Source organism: Saccopteryx bilineata, chromosome 1 (assembly GCF_036850765.1).
Source record: "Saccopteryx bilineata isolate mSacBil1 chromosome 1, mSacBil1_pri_phased_curated, whole genome shotgun sequence".
Lineage (NCBI taxonomy): Eukaryota > Metazoa > Chordata > Mammalia > Chiroptera > Emballonuridae > Saccopteryx > Saccopteryx bilineata.
The window spans coordinates 402545566-402561136 of record NC_089490.1 but is presented as its reverse complement, the minus strand read 5'-3'; the positions used below and the strand labels follow the sequence as shown (position 1 = coordinate 402561136).

Sequence of the window (15571 nt, the reverse complement as noted above, 5' to 3'; positions counted from 1 at the left end):
ATAAGTAAAACAACAAATTGATGTTTCTCTCTCATTCTTTCTCTCTTAAGCCAATGAAAATATATAAATAAAAAAATTTCGGAAGAAAAAACAGTAAGTACTGAGTACATAAAGTAGAATCAGAACGCCTTGCTAAATGCTTTAAATCTACGTACAAAGAAGTGATACTAAAATAATTTCATGAGATAGTTTGAGAGTTCACAAAGGAGTGACCAGTGAGGCAAAAGTCAAAAATGCAAAGTCAACCCCTGGTCTTTAATGAAGTTTCAGTAAAGAGTTCCAAAGTGACTGTAATTAGGACTGACAAGGAATCAGGTGTTTGGCCGGCCGCCAGACTGGTTGGTGTGACACAAAACAATCTCTCTCCCTCACACACACACCACACCCCCATGCGACCCAGAGGCAGCAGCTGGTCTACTGGCGGTCTGCTGGGGGCTACTTCAACTTGCTAGGCCGGGCTGGCCCTGGAGCCCAACTCAGCTGTCCCAGGACACAGGCAGCCCCATGGCGGTGGAGAGGGCAAGATGTCCCAGAGCACACTACAGAGGCTGCTGTTTAACTCTCTAGAAACACAGCAGTGCCGGGCAACCATACTTGACCTGTCTCAAGAGACAGCCCAGCCCCGGTCCACCTAACTCCAGGGTCTCAGGGCAGTACATTACTGCACTTTCCTTGATGTAGCTTAGGGGAGAAAGCTCCTGACACTTTTAATGGCCTTACCTTTCAAACCAAGTTTAAAAATTAAAACAAATGTTTTCTTCCCGTGGCTCCTTGCCCATTACAGGTTATCCTGGCAACAGTCGTCGTCCAATTTACTGCATCAACGGATTAGCAGGAATGAAGTGAGAAGTAGACACAAAACAGAAACTCGCCTATAAAGAAAAAGAGTACAGGATCACAACACATTCTCTTTCAATCTGTGACTGCTGATTCAAGACATTGGTTCAGGGTTTGACTCACATAGAACTACACCTCAGAGGACTGAAAAGCTGTAGTTACCTGATCTTTTTTCTATGTGAGAACAGGAAAAATGGCATGGTTATCCCTGTATCTCAGCTTTATCCCATACTAACAATAACCTAGAAACAGAACCACTGTAATTGCACTATCAGTGAGCAAATAAGAAAAAATGCTTATCATCCTTATATATGAAAGTATCAATGATATTCTTATCCAACATAAGGTGGACTGCAAAGGCATCATACTTTAAAATAATAAAACAAATTTTAAGTATCTTCTCTAAATTCCCACAAGTAGCCCCATGAAATACTGTTAGGCAATCACGGCTTTACTAGGAACTGTGAGCAGAACATTCAAGTCACTGAAGTACTAGCTGTCTTTGATGTCAATTAACCAAATGCTACACATTAAAGAACTATAAATTGTCCCCCAAGATACTTCATTTAACTTAATACTGCAGAAAAAGACTCAAACTCTGGACAATATACTAATTAGAAATCCTGTAAGAATGCAAAGGCAGCTCAAAAAAATGTTGTTGGCTTAACACCTTTCTTCCATAAAATGCACAGGACATTGTGATCTTAATATTTCCTTCAAATGAGATAATAAATAGAAACAATGCTGACTTCTTAAAACAAACACAATGAACCAAGAGAAACAGTAACAAACCTAGGTTTAAATGAAAGAATATTTAATTCTGTTAAATGCATTTTGAAAATACACTTGAAAAAGTATAACTGATCATCTAAATTTTTGCTTTAAATCATAACAGCTCATATATCACCATGTGCCATGACAGTCCTCAGACATGACAAGCCTACCATGATAGTGTACAAAGCACACTACTGAATATCAGAGATAATTCTAGTCCCATCACCACCACTCTGTGTTAGGGGTCTCAGATTCCTTTCAATTCTAATGAAGCTATATGTTCCACAAAATGTACACACACACACACAATCTGACATTTAAATCTGAGTGACTGCGGGGCCCTCAGAGTTAGCTGGTCTGCGATCATTTCTCCCACCAGCCGAGAGCAGCCACTCTAGCCATGGGCAGGCCAGTCAAGCCCAAGCCCCCAGCAGAGCTGGACCAACCTGCCTGCCTACTGTGTGGCACACTCCCACCCAGGAAGCCAGGAGAAAAAGACAGTGCTATGAATACAGGTGCTGATTACATTTTAACAAGTGGGCTGAGACACAATCCACTTTTCTGGAAAAGTCTTTAACTGCTAGGTCTTGTCACTTAGACTAGTGAAGGGAAAGGGTGGATCTGCATCATTGACAGTAAGAAATTTGGTTGTTCCAATGTGTGAAGACATGAGAAGTCAGATGAAAAGATGGAAAAGAGAATGGAACGGTGTACAAGTGCAGGACTCAGACTCCTGGGTAGAGAGTATGTGCCGAACACACAACTGAAATGACTCTTAGAACTACAGTAAAAACTGCTCTGTCTTGGTTTTTTTAAAGGCTCAATCCACAAGAACCAGAACAAAACAGGACTGCAGACAGAGTGGCTGGAAGGAAGCAAAGGCATATTGGTTGAAAGTTATTTAGTGAAGCCCTGGCCGGTTGGCTCAGCGGTAGAGCGTCGGCCTAGCGTGCGGAGGACCCGGGTTCGATTCCTGGCCAGGGCACACAGGAGAAGCGCCCATTTGCTTCTCCACCCCTCCGCCGCGCTTTCCTCTCTGTCTCTCTCTTCCCCTCCCGCAGCCAAGGCTCCATTGGAGCAAAGGATGGCCCGGGCGCTGGGGATGGCTCTGTGGCCTCTGCCCCAGGCGCTAGAGTGGCTCTGGTCGCAACATGGCGACGCCCAGGATGGGCAGAGCATCGCCCCCTGGTGGGCAGAGCGTCGCCCCTGGTGGGCGTGCCGGGTGGACCCCGGTCGGGCGCATGCGGGAGTCTGTCTGACTGTCTCTCCCTGTTTCCAGCTTCAGAAAAAAAAAAAAAAAGTTATTTAGTGAACGGTAGATCTTGAAATTTCCTTGCCCACTGTAGAAAATGACAGGAGGAAGCCAAAAAGGAAAAGCTCTGGACTGGGAGGTCCCAGCACAGCTGGAGATGAGCCTGGCGCACTGAGAACACAGGGACTGTGTAGAATGAAAGCTAAGAAAGAGGCAGCCCCCCCCCCCCCCCAGCGTTCCCGCAAGCCAGATCCTCCCACTGAGCTCTAATAATTCCCACCAGGCTGAAGACTGACAAAGTGTCTTCTGAACGATGTGATCTCCACGAAAATAGGCCTGAAAATACTAACACTGGGGGCCTTCCCAACCAAAGGAGCTCAACTAATCACTGCTGGGAAGCTTCACAGGCAATGAGCCCACCCATGATCAGTCTCCAACAAACCACTCTCATCCAATCTTTCTTTTTAGATTTACTGATTTTGTTTTTTTTTACAGAGAGAAAAGAGGGTTAGGAACAGGAAGCATCAATTCATGGTAGTTGCTTCTCATATGCGCCTTTACCTTTCGAGCCCAGGATTTCGAACTGGTGACCTCAGTTCTAGGTTGGTGCTCTATTGATGGCGCCACCACAGGCCAGGCTCCAATCTTTCTTTGAAAAGAAAACCTTTTGGGCTCACCAGCTTGAGCACAGGGTCGCTGACTTGAGCAGGAGATCATAGGCATCACCCCATGGTCGCTGGCTTGAGCAAGGGGCCACTGGCTCAGCTGGAGAACCCCCCCCCCCCCCCCCCCCGGTCAAGGCACATTATGACAAAGCAATCAATGAACAAGTAAAGCTACGATGAGTTGATACTTCTCCCTCCACCCTACACTCCTCTCTCTATAAAATCAACAAGTAAAGGTCTTAAAAAAGAGAGAGGCAAGATGATGTCAATTTGTTGTATTACTGGTGATAATTTTGATCACTCGGTTAGAATTTGCTGTATTTCTCCACTGTAAAATAACCACTTTTCCCTCAGTTAATTCATTAGTAAGTAATCTATGGGAAGATATTTTGAGATTAAAACATGCACCCTCTTTGACCTGTGGTGGTCTAGTGGATAAAGTGTCGACCTGGAACGCTGAAGTCCCCGGCATCATTCATTATTCATTATTCATTCTGATGCTCAGGCTGTCCCAGGTTAGCCAGTGGGAGCACTGTCCCGACTACTGTGCGCTTTTCATTTTCCTTACTTCCCAGCATAACAACGTGTTCCAGGTTCATCTCCTCCTATGTTCTCTGCCTCAGCTCTGAAATCACCATTTTCCCAAAGAGCCCTGGCTCCTTTTTGGAGGGTGTTAATTAAAACTGAAGATTCCTGAGAGTTAAGTATGTTCAGAGTAGACAAAGCTGGGAAAGATGGCAATTTCATATGAATGTGTTGTCTGTGTGCATCCCCAACTTTTAAATATGAATGAAAACAAAAGAGTTACCAAACATCTCAGGAAAGCCTCTATCATAAAAGGTAGAGAGCAAAACAAACAGAAAATGCTAGTTGAGGGAAATACTATACAAGAAAAAGAAAACATAAAAATAGTTGTTATTCTCAGAAAGAGAAGATAATGCATCCATTAAATAAAAACAGGTACTGCTTGACCAGGCGGTGGCGCAGTGGATAGAGCGTTGGACTGGGATGCGGAGGACCCAGGTTCGAGACCCCAAGGTTGCCAGCTTAAGCGCAAGCAGCTCATCTGGTTTGAGCAAAGCTCACCAGCTTGGACCCAAGGTTGCTGGCTCGAGCAAGGGGTTACTCGGTCTGCTGAAGGTCCACAGTCAAGGCACATATGAGAAAGCAATCAATGAACAACTAAGGTGTCACAACGAAAAACTGATAATTGACGCTTCTCATCTCTTCCCGTTCCTGTCTGCCTGTCCCTGTCTGATTCTCTCTCTGCAAAAAAAAAAAGAGAGAGAGAGAGAGAGAAATAAATGGCTTTAAAAAAAAAAACAAAAAAAACAGGTACTATTTAAAAGGGCATAGACTAATAGAAGAAAAATAATTTCCAATCCAGAAAGCTGTACCCAGCCAAACTATGAATCAAGAGTATGCAGAAACACAGAACTCAAACAATTGCCTCCCACACACTTTCTCATAGCCAACTGCTGGACACTGCATTTCACCTAAACAAGAGGGAGAGCAACAAGAGAGAGAGAGCAGAGAATACAGGAACAGGAGAGTCAGTGCAGGAGAGAGGCAACAAGGTCCCCCTCACCCCACCCTCTGGATCACAAAAGACCACTGCGTTCCCAGCAGGAGGGCAAGCAGTCCACACTGGAGCAGAAAAAGATTTCTTCAAAAAGATAAAGCTGAATCGGCTAAAAATTTGAGACTAAATGAGTGATTCTTTTTCTTTTTGTTTAAGTGAGAGGAAGGTAGGCAGAGAGAGATTCCCGCATGTGCCTGACCAGGATCCATCCGACAAGCCCACTAGGGGCGATGCTCAGCCCATTTGGGGCCCTTGCTCCGTTATAACAGGAGCCACATTTTAGCACCTGAGGCAGAGGCCATGGAACCATCCTCAGCACCCAGGGCCGACTCGCTCTAATCCTCTAATGGAGCCTTGGCTGCAGGAGGGGAGGGGAGGGGAGAGGAGAAGCGAGGGGGGGGTGTGGAGAAGCAGATGGGCACTTCTCTGTGAGCCCTGACCGGGAATCAAACCTAGGACATCCATGCGCTGGGCCGAAGTTCTACTGTTGAGCCAACTGGCCATGGCCAGGGCAATATTTTTTTTATTTTAATGATCTAACATTTCCAAGGAAACCCAAAAGTTGTTTATGAAAGGGAAAGTATTTGTAACTTACCACTAAACATTATAAATAGCACACAGGATCATAATGACAAAGCTAAATACTGATTTAACCAAAACTGCAATAAAACTATCTGGAAGGATGGGGAAGACAAAATATGGAGGGAGGTACAGTAAGGGAAGAAGAGAAAGCTAGACCTTACCTTCCATACTTTTTCAGAGTAAGAAATCGATCTCCTTAAAACTAAAAAACAAACAAACAACACAGCAAGCATACATGATGTTCTTCAGACATGCTGAGGTAAATCGACGGCTCACAGAAATTAGAGGATAATTCAAAATGAATATGAAGCAATAAAAGAGCCTCTAATTTTTGTAAGCAATGTATGTAGTTTTTAAATTGGCTAAAAGAGTTCAAAGTATTATACTTGCCATCAGGAAAGGGAAAAATGAGGGTTGGGTGGCTAAGAATTGCTATTTATCTAACCCAACCTCCTAGACCTCACTCACTCTTAACTGTGGATAAAGCTTTGACCAAAAAAAAAAAAAAAAAAATTTTTTTAAATAAATTTTGAAAGAGAATGCTAGACCAGGAAGAGGTAGTCAATGCTGAAACCAGAGAGCTATAGCACCAGCTACTCACTAGCTGTGTGACCTAGACAGCCGTTTAACATAAGAATCCATTTTTTCATCTCTACAGTAAAGGAATTAGACCAAATCAACTCTAAACTTATTTTCTGCTTCAATAATTTATGAATCTAGTATAATCAAAGCTTTAAATATGGCAGAAATAAATATAAAAGTATATTGTTGTATTTTTAAAATCTTGATTTCCAGTCACTACTGATATCAGCAAACTGAATTACAGAAAGAATGAAGCAGGACCTGCTGAAAGAACAAATGGAGAGAGAAGTGAAGCAGGTTAACTCTGCTCTAAGCCTGTGGTACGGAGAGGGTCTCGGCAGTGTGGAGGTCAGAAAAGCACTGTTCGGGAAGTGAGGACAAAGCTCCTGACCCCGGTCTGGAAAGAACTGAACACCACCCAGACAAACTGTGACAGAGACCACTGGGAAAAGCTAACTAGGCCAAAGAAAGACATTTGTTCATAAAAGTGAAAATAGGACCCTGGCCGGTTAGCTCAGTCGGTTAAAAGCGTTTTCTGGAAACAACAAGGTTGTGGGTTCAACCCCCGGTCAGGGCACATACAGGAAACCACCAAAATATGCATGACTGAGTGGAACAACAAATGCTTCCCTTCCACCTCCCCTCTCTCTCCTTTCCTCTCTTTCTAAAAATCAAGAAAAATTAAGCCCTGGCTGAATAAGCTGGGTTGGTTGGAGTGCTGTCCCAGAGCACAAAGGTTGCTAGTTTGATTCCCTGGTCAGGGCACACAAGAGCATCTCAATGTTCCTATCTCTCTCTCCCTGCCTCTCTCTCTCTCTCTCTCTCACAAAAAAAGGAAGTTAAAATATACAGATGATGGCGGACTCCATAAGGATGATGAAAGGTTCTTCCCAAAGAATACAGCTCAAAAAGGGGAAAGTCTCCCCAAGCATTTACTTTCTAGGAAACCGTAAGTCTTGTAACTAAAGGGTAAAAATAAGCAAGGGGCATGGCTACAGAGCAGACTGTTGAGAAACAGTGGGAGCAATAGCACAACGTCACGGAAGGTGAAGGAGAAAAAACATAGATTTGCTAATAAACAATGTCATTTAATAGTCTCAGTCTGTTCCAGCTGCTGTAACAATACCACAGCCCCAGCAACTTGGAAACAACAGGAATTAACTTCTCACAGTTCCAGAGACTGGGGAGTCCAGGACCACAGCGTCTGCAGATTGGTGTGGTAAGGACCACTACCTGGTTCAGATGACCGCCTTCTCACCGTGTCCTTACACTGTGGGAAGGGGCAAGTGGACTCTCTGGAGTCTCCTTTATAAGGACACAAATCCCACTCATGGGGCTCTACTCTCATGAGCCATCACACTTTGGGGGGACACAAACGTGCAGTCTATGGCAGTGGGTAGTAAATGGATCCAGAAGGGCTCCCACAACAAAGGAAATCAAGACTTTTTAAAAAAAATTTTATTTATTGTGCTCACTTCAGCAGCACATATACTAAAGATTTTATTTATTGCCCTGGCCGATCACTGTTGGTAAGAGCATCATTCCAAAGTACAGAGGTTGCTGCTTCGATGCCCCGTCGGGGCACATACAGAAGCAGCTCGATGTTCCTTTCTGTCTCTCTCTCTCTTTCTCTTTCTCTCTCAAGTCAATAAAATAAACACTTAATAAAAAAAATATTTTATTCATTGACTTGGAGAGAGAGAGAGAGAGAGAGAGAAAAGCAGAGGAGGGGGGGGGGTCTCTTATGTGCCCTGACCAGGCAAGCTCAGGGTTTCAAACCAGCAACCTCAGTGTTCCAGGTGGACGCTCTATCCACTGCTCCACCACAGGTCAGGCACAACAACCCTTTGTGGTAGCATTGTACAAGTGTTTCCTGATCTTCTTCGGTATTATTCCTATTTTATAGTTGAGGATAATAAGAATTTACTCAAAATAACACTGATATGAACACTGAGTTTATTTTTTTAAACTCACCTTAAGAAAGAAAGCAGTAATAATCTGTTCTTTATGCTGTCATATGAATTACTATACAGTCCACAATATTCCTCACTAATGTAAATTCACAAGATGAAGCCGCAGCTATCATATAATACTCAGGAAAGCATTTTCTTGTTACATCACATGTCACACACAACTAAAAACGCCCTCTCAATCACAAACAGGTGATACAGCCCAAAGCATGGACACACAAAAGCACGTAACTACAGTACTTTTCCAAAAGCAAGTAACTACTTCTCACTATTATCGGGAAGTCCTAAGGTAGCCAACTCAAGCAGAGTATCATTTAATGTGGGTCCTGACCCCATTTCTGCAAGCACCCTCATTTATGTTCTCCAAAACACCCGAGTCTGAAGAGCTGGGAAATAATGAGATGGGAAGACAGCCACCTCTAGGAAATCTTGTTCACCCTTTATCCTCAGTGACTAGCCCATTACTTTCATTTATACTTTACTGTGGGTAAAATAATCATAACAGTTAAGGGCTGGTTAGAAGCAAGTGCCCCAAAATCACCTTTTGCCCGTGGCTGGGGAAGGGTGGTGGGGTCACAGGACCAGCCTGGGAAGTGTGGCCGTCCTTCCCCACTGGAAAGTTGGGTCAGCCGAGGGAAGCTCTTCATGCAGCGACACTTGGCCAGAGAAACTCAAGTTGGCGCCTAAGTCTTTCTTCAGAAGCTGAGCAGCCCTGCCTGGTGAGGTGATCAAGAATTTGATAACATGAGAGACAAAGCTATGTCATCTTATTTCCTCGATTACATCGGACATTGGGGGGGATACAGAAAGGTCATTGCGTAATACGTAGTGAAAAAGAATACAAGCCGTATTTTCATTATTGGGTCTTCATAGAAATAGTTTTAAAAAAACTTACCTCGTCACTTAAATTTTTTTTTTTTTTTACTTTAGAAATTAAATTGAATGGGGTGACATTGATCAATAGAGTAAATAGGTTTCAGATGAACATCTTACAGCATCTGAACTGTTGATTGTGTTGTGTGCCCATCACCCAAAGTCAAATCATCTTCCATCTCTGTATAATTTGTCTCTCTTCACTCCCCTCTCCCTCTCCCCCTAAAGTGAAGTGGTTACTGGGGGGATTTTTTTTTAATTCACAAAATTATAAATATAAAAACTGAGTACACACCAGCTAATTTCAGAAACATCAGTCATTTTATTATAAACTTTGGCAAGACTATCAAGGCTTTTAGACCACTAATCAAAAATCACTGTACTGCCTGGCCTGTGGTGGTGCAGTGGATAAAGCACAGACCTGGAATGCTGAGGACACCGGTTCGAAACCCCAGGCCCTGCCCAGTCAAGGCACGTACAGGAAGCAACTACTACAACGAATGCTTCCCACTCCTCTGTCCACCTTTCTCTCTCGCTCTAAAAAAAAAAACACAAAAAACCAATAAATTAAAAAAAAATATCACTGTACCAAGAATGCAAAGAGACTACTGTTTAAAAGCAGGGGTCGGGAACTTTTCTGGCTGAGAGAGCCATGAATGCCTCATATTTTAAAATGTAATTCCGTGAGAGTCATACAATGACCCGTGTATGTTACGCATTATCCAATAAAAATTTGGTGGTGTCCCATAGGACAGCTGTGATTGGCTCCAGCCACCTGCAACCATGAACATGAGCGGCTGGAAAGAAATGGATTGTAATACATGAGAATGTTTTATATTTTTAACATTATTAGTATTATTATTTTTTTATTTATTCATTTTAGAGAGAGACAGACAGACAGAAAGGAGGAGCAGGAAGCATCAACTCCCATATGTGCCTTGACCAGGCAAGCCCAGGGTTTTGAACCGGCGACCTCAGTGTTTCCAGGTCAACACTTGATCCACTGCACCACCACAGGTCAGGCAACATTATTATTTTTATTAAAGATTTGTCTGCAAGCCAGATGCAGCCATCAAAAGAGCCACATCTGGCTCACAAGCCATAGGTTCCCAACCCCTGGCTTAAAGTATAAAATACCCAAAGTAATCTATACTACCACTTTTTAAAAGCAAAATCATGTATGGAAAGTAGGTAAAAACTTTGGCATCTGCTTGGATTACATCATTGTCTGGCTATGCACCCTAATGGACACTCAAATCACTGCAGTCATGCATGAAGCCAACCCAATCTAAATTGCTATTAAAATGGAGCCAAGTCATAAATTAGTAAATTAGTATCCAAAGTAAAGCCCAGAGAACCAACTCTGCCTGTTACCACAACGTGCAAAGATGTATCTCATTGATATAAGAGACTCTTCCAATAGCTGGCTCAACCCTGTTACACATCAAGCCTAATTTGATGTATAAACCGAAATGGGCCATAATCCAGACTACCACAGCAAGAAAGACATCAAAACTTTTTGTAGGGCATCTTGGTAATCAAGTGAGTAATATGTAAAATAAAAGTACGACTGAAAAATGTGCTGAGCACCATGAATATGAATGCATATGTTCACTGAAAACTCAACCCAAGAATAGGACTTTCAACTGGCAAAACAAGGTATCTAAGTGATGGAAAAGGAAGAAAACGTTTCATACGGGTTTTTGATTGCTGTTCAAAGAACAAGTGAAATAAAAGCAAAGCCCAAGCCATTACTAGATGTAACACTGTCACAGCTCTGAGAGTACATTTTCCCATGTACTTCTGAACAAAAACCTAATTTCTAATTAGCAACTGAAATCATACTCATAAAGTCCTGGTCTCCTCCACTAACACATCTAAAGTTCTCCAAAAAAAAATTTTTTTAAGGTAAATGCTCTAGACCCTGTTCAACAGAGTAGTTATCAGCCACATAAAACTAGATACTGAGTACCTACCTGTAGCTAGTAAGATTAATAAACTGAATTTTCAACTTTGTTTACACTGAACACAGATATAGACAATCATTATACAGAGTTCTACTGGACAGCACTACTCGAACTCCTTAAAAACTAAGCACAGAGGCCCTGGCCAGGTGGCACAGTAGATAATGTGTCGTTCTGGCACACTGAGGTCACAGGTTAGATCCCCAGTAAGGGTACATACAAGAAGCAATCAAAGAGTGCACAAACGGAACTAAGTAGAGCAGCAAGACGATGCTTCTCTCTCTCTCCTTCTCTCTCTATGCCCCTTCTCCTCTCTCTTTCATCAATGGAAAAATCAAAAAAAAAAATTTTTTTAAGCGTAAGCACAGAATAAATGTTTATGGTCTATTATCTTGGGTAAATAAATTCACATCTCTAGGCTTCAACTTTTCTCAACCAAAACAAATGTGGAGTGACTGTCTCCATGACTGTAAATATATCAGTGCAGCATATAATGTACTCAGTCTTCATTAGAACTGTTGCAATGTAATTAAAGCCACACGTCCTTCAAAATCATGGCACACTATCTGCACCCGATGCTGCAAGGGAATACCACCGCTCGTACCACCAAACCTGATGGGGAACATAGACTTGGTCTGGTCAACTTTTGGACAAGTAACCTCATCTCTGTGAAAATTAAACTATTAAGATGCTTCAAGCCTGACCAGGCAATGAACAGAGCGTTGGACTGGGATGCATCGGACCCTGGTTCGAGACCCTGAGGTCGCCAGCTTGAGCGTGGGCTCATATGGTTTGAGCAAAGCTCAGCAGCTTGGACTCAAGGTTGCTGTCTCCAGCAGGGGGTTACTCGGTCTGCTGAAGGTCCACTGTCAAGGCACATATGAGAAAGCAATCAATGAACAACTAAAGTGCTACAACGAAAAACTGATGATTGATGCTTCTCATCTCTCTCCATTCCTGTCTGTCTGTCCCTATCCCTCTGTCTGACTCACTCTGTTTCTGTTAAAAAAAAAAAAAAAAAAAAGATGCTTCAAATCTTAAACTACTTCCTATGGTTCTAAGTAAAAGAATACATAAGTGAATCCAGGTACTCAAAGACATGGATGAATAACCACAGTCTCAAACTCTTAAGAAATTAAGTAAATTCAAACAAAGTCTTAGAGAGTCCTGAGGACAGAGAATTTAAAGTTGTACAGTATCAATGTACTCTGGCTAGAGACAGATTTGGTCTATTTCGGTGTGCCTGGTTTTTATTTTTCTTTAAGTCCATGTGAACACATGCCATCTCTAAAGAGGGCCAAACTGCAGAAAGGTCAGGAGAGCCAGGTATTTAATGTAGGTGGCAGTGGCACACACAGCTCACAAGTCTGTATGTCCCTTTCCCCCACAAAAAGTTGACAAAGTCTTCCTCCTACATCAGACAGCTATAGCCTAATCCCATAGCTACCTTCTGGTTTCTCAAACATCAATACACTTGCTTCCTTTGTCAATGACCCAAACTAAGTAAACATGTTGCTTTCTTGATAGGAGCTGTGGTTATTTTTAGGTACAGTAAATTAAGCTGGAGTGTGAATTCATCCACGAAGCCTTTCCTGTGTTGTATAATCTAGTCGTGCATATATAAAACAGGACTGAGTCCTTTGAAAGGAATCTAGCAGGCATCAGGAGGAGAAGGGCATATAGACTAGTAACTTACATGAAATGTGTTAAATAGGCAGAGAAGGTCAAGGCAGAATGACAAGCTTAACATAGCTCTTCAAAGGCACACTTGTTTCCAAATACCTTCTGTGGCCTATACCCACCCACTGATCTTTTTTTCAATCTTTAAAAAGCCTTCTTTTATGGTGGGAAGAAACAGCAACAACAAATTCTACTTTCTTAGAGAACAGAATGCTACCTGATACAGACTTTCCTTTGTGTTACTCTTTTTTTTTTTTTTTTTTTCATTTTTCTGAAGCTGGAAACAGGAAGAGACAGTCAGACTCCCGCATGCGCCCGACCAGGATGCACCCGGCACGCCCACCAGGGGCGAAGCTCTGCCCACCAGGGGGCGATGCTCTGCCCATCCTGGGCGTCGCCATGTTGCGACCAGAGCCACTCTAGCGCCTGGGGAAGAGGCCAAGGAGCCATCCCCAGCGCCCAGGGCCATCTTTGCTCCAATGGAGCCTTGGCTACGGGAGGGGAAGAGAGAGACAGAGAGGAAAGCGCGGCGGAGGGGTGGAGAAGCAAATGGCGCTTCTCCTGTGTGCCCTGGCCGGGAATTGAACCCGGGTCCTCCGCACGCTAGGCCGACGCTCTACCGCTGAGCCAACCGGCCAGGGCCAATAATTTTATTTTTTTAATGGGGCGACATCAATAAATCAGGATACATATATTCAAAGATAACATGTCCAGGTTATCTTGTCGTTCAATTATGTTGCATACCCATCACCCAAAGTCAGATTGTCCTCTGTCACCTTCTATCTAGTTTTCTTTGTGCCCCTCCCCCTCCCCCTTTCCCTCTCCCTTTTTCCTCTCCCCCCCCCTAACCACCACACTCTTATCAATGTCTCTTAGTTTCACTTTTATGTCCCACCTACGTATGGAATAATGCAGTTCCTGGTTTTTTCTGATTTACTTATTTCACTTCGTATAATGTTATCAAGATCACACCATTTTGCTGTAAATGATCAGATGTCATCATTTCTTATGGCTGAATAGTATTCCATAGTGTTTATGTGCCACATCTTCTTTATCCAGTCATCTATTGATGGGCTTTTTGGTTGTTTCCATGTCCTGGCCACTGTGAACAATGCTGCAATGAACATGGGGCTGCATGTGTCTTTACGTATCAATGTTTCTGAGTTTTGGGGGTATATACCCAGTAGAGGGATTGCTGGGTCATAAGGTAGTTCTATTTTCAGTTTTCTGAGGAATCACCATACTTTCTTCCATAATGGTTGTACTGCTTTACATTCCCACCAACAGTGTATGAGGGTTCCTTTTTCTCCACAGCCTCTCCAACATTTGCTATTACCTGTCTTGTTAATAATAGCTAATCTAACAGGTGTGAGGTGGTATCTCATTGCAGTTTTGATTTGCATTTCTCTAATAACTAAAGAAGATGAGCATCTTTTCATATATCCGTTGGCCATTTGTATTTCTTCCTGGGAGAAGTGTCTGTTTATGTCCTCTTCCCATTTTTTTATTGGATTGTTTGTTTGTTTGTTGTTGAGTTTTATGAGTTCTTTGTATATTTTGGATATTAGGCCCTTATCTGAGCTGTTGTTTGAAAATATCATTTCCCATTTAGTTGGCTTTCTGTTTATTTTGTTATCAGTTTCTCTTGCTGAGCAAAAACTTCTTAGTCTGATGTAGTCCCATTCATTAATTTTTGCCTTCACTTCTCTTGCCTTTGGAGTCAAATTCATAAAATGCTCTTTAAAACCCAGGTCCATGAGTTGAGTACCTATGTCTTCTTCTATGTACTTAATTGTTTCAGGTCTTATGTTTAGATCTTTGATCCATTTTGAGTTAATTTTAGTACAGGGGGACAAACTGTAGTCCAGTTTCATTCTTTTGCATGTGGCTTTCCAGTTTTCCCAGCACCATTTATTGAAGAGGCTTTCTTTTCTCCATTGTGTGTTGTTGGCCCCTTTATCAAAAATTATTTGACTATATATATGTGGTTTTATTTCTGGACTTTCTATTCTGTTCCATTGGTCTGAGTGTCTATTTTTCTGCCAATACCATGCTGTTCTGATTGTCGTGGCCCTATAATATAGTTTGAAGTCAGGTATTGTAATGCCCCCAGCTTCATTCTTTTTCTTTAGGATTGCTTTGGCTATTCGGGGGTTTTTATAGTTCTACCTTTGTGTTACTCTTGATTTAACCAGGCTACCACTGATGACTATTCAGTCTCCATATTATAAAAAATACAAGTTCCCAGGAGTAAAATTGCTGGAGCAAACAATGAACATTTCTAATTAAATGCATATTTCTAAATGGCTCTCTTTGGAGGCCATACCGCTCCATATTCCCACCAGCGATGTCGATATTAGAAATGTCCGTTTCCTCCACCCTCGCCACACAAGCATTGCTGTATGTTTAAGAGCCATTTATATTTCACTTTCCTGTCAAATGTCTGTTTATGTCCTTTGTTCATTTTTCCAGTGGCCTAGTCTTCTCAATGATTTGTAGTGGTTAAGTTTAAAGAAAAAGAAAAAGAAAATCAACCCTTTGCCAGACACAGCATTCCCTCAACTCATTCCAATCTGGTGTCTGTCTGAACCACTCAGTTGAAACTGCTCTTTCCAATCACCAGTGACCTCCAGATGGGCCAAATCCAGACAAAACTAACTCTCAGCCTCACTCTCAGCAGTCTTCAACACACCTGGCCAGTAACCCTACTTGCTAGAAGGTTCCCCTCACTCAGCTTCTTTGGGATCACCCTCCGTTTCCTCACTGGCCACTCCTGCGCTTCCTTACAGGGTGTCTCCTCCTGTCGTTTC

General features: G+C 42.6%; 1 protein-coding gene across 6 annotated transcripts in view; it reads right to left on the bottom strand.

Annotated features, from left to right (window-relative positions):
• The window catches only part of PPP6R3 (protein phosphatase 6 regulatory subunit 3), a 138923-nt gene that overhangs the window by 89138 nt on the left and 34214 nt on the right, over positions 1-15571 (bottom strand). For all 6 annotated transcript variants that reach the window (XM_066252256.1, XM_066252257.1, XM_066252258.1 and 3 more), the window contains exon 2: positions 721-872. The gene's annotated coding sequence lies outside the window, so the exon portion shown is untranslated. The remainder of the gene's footprint in view (positions 1-720; positions 873-15571) is intronic.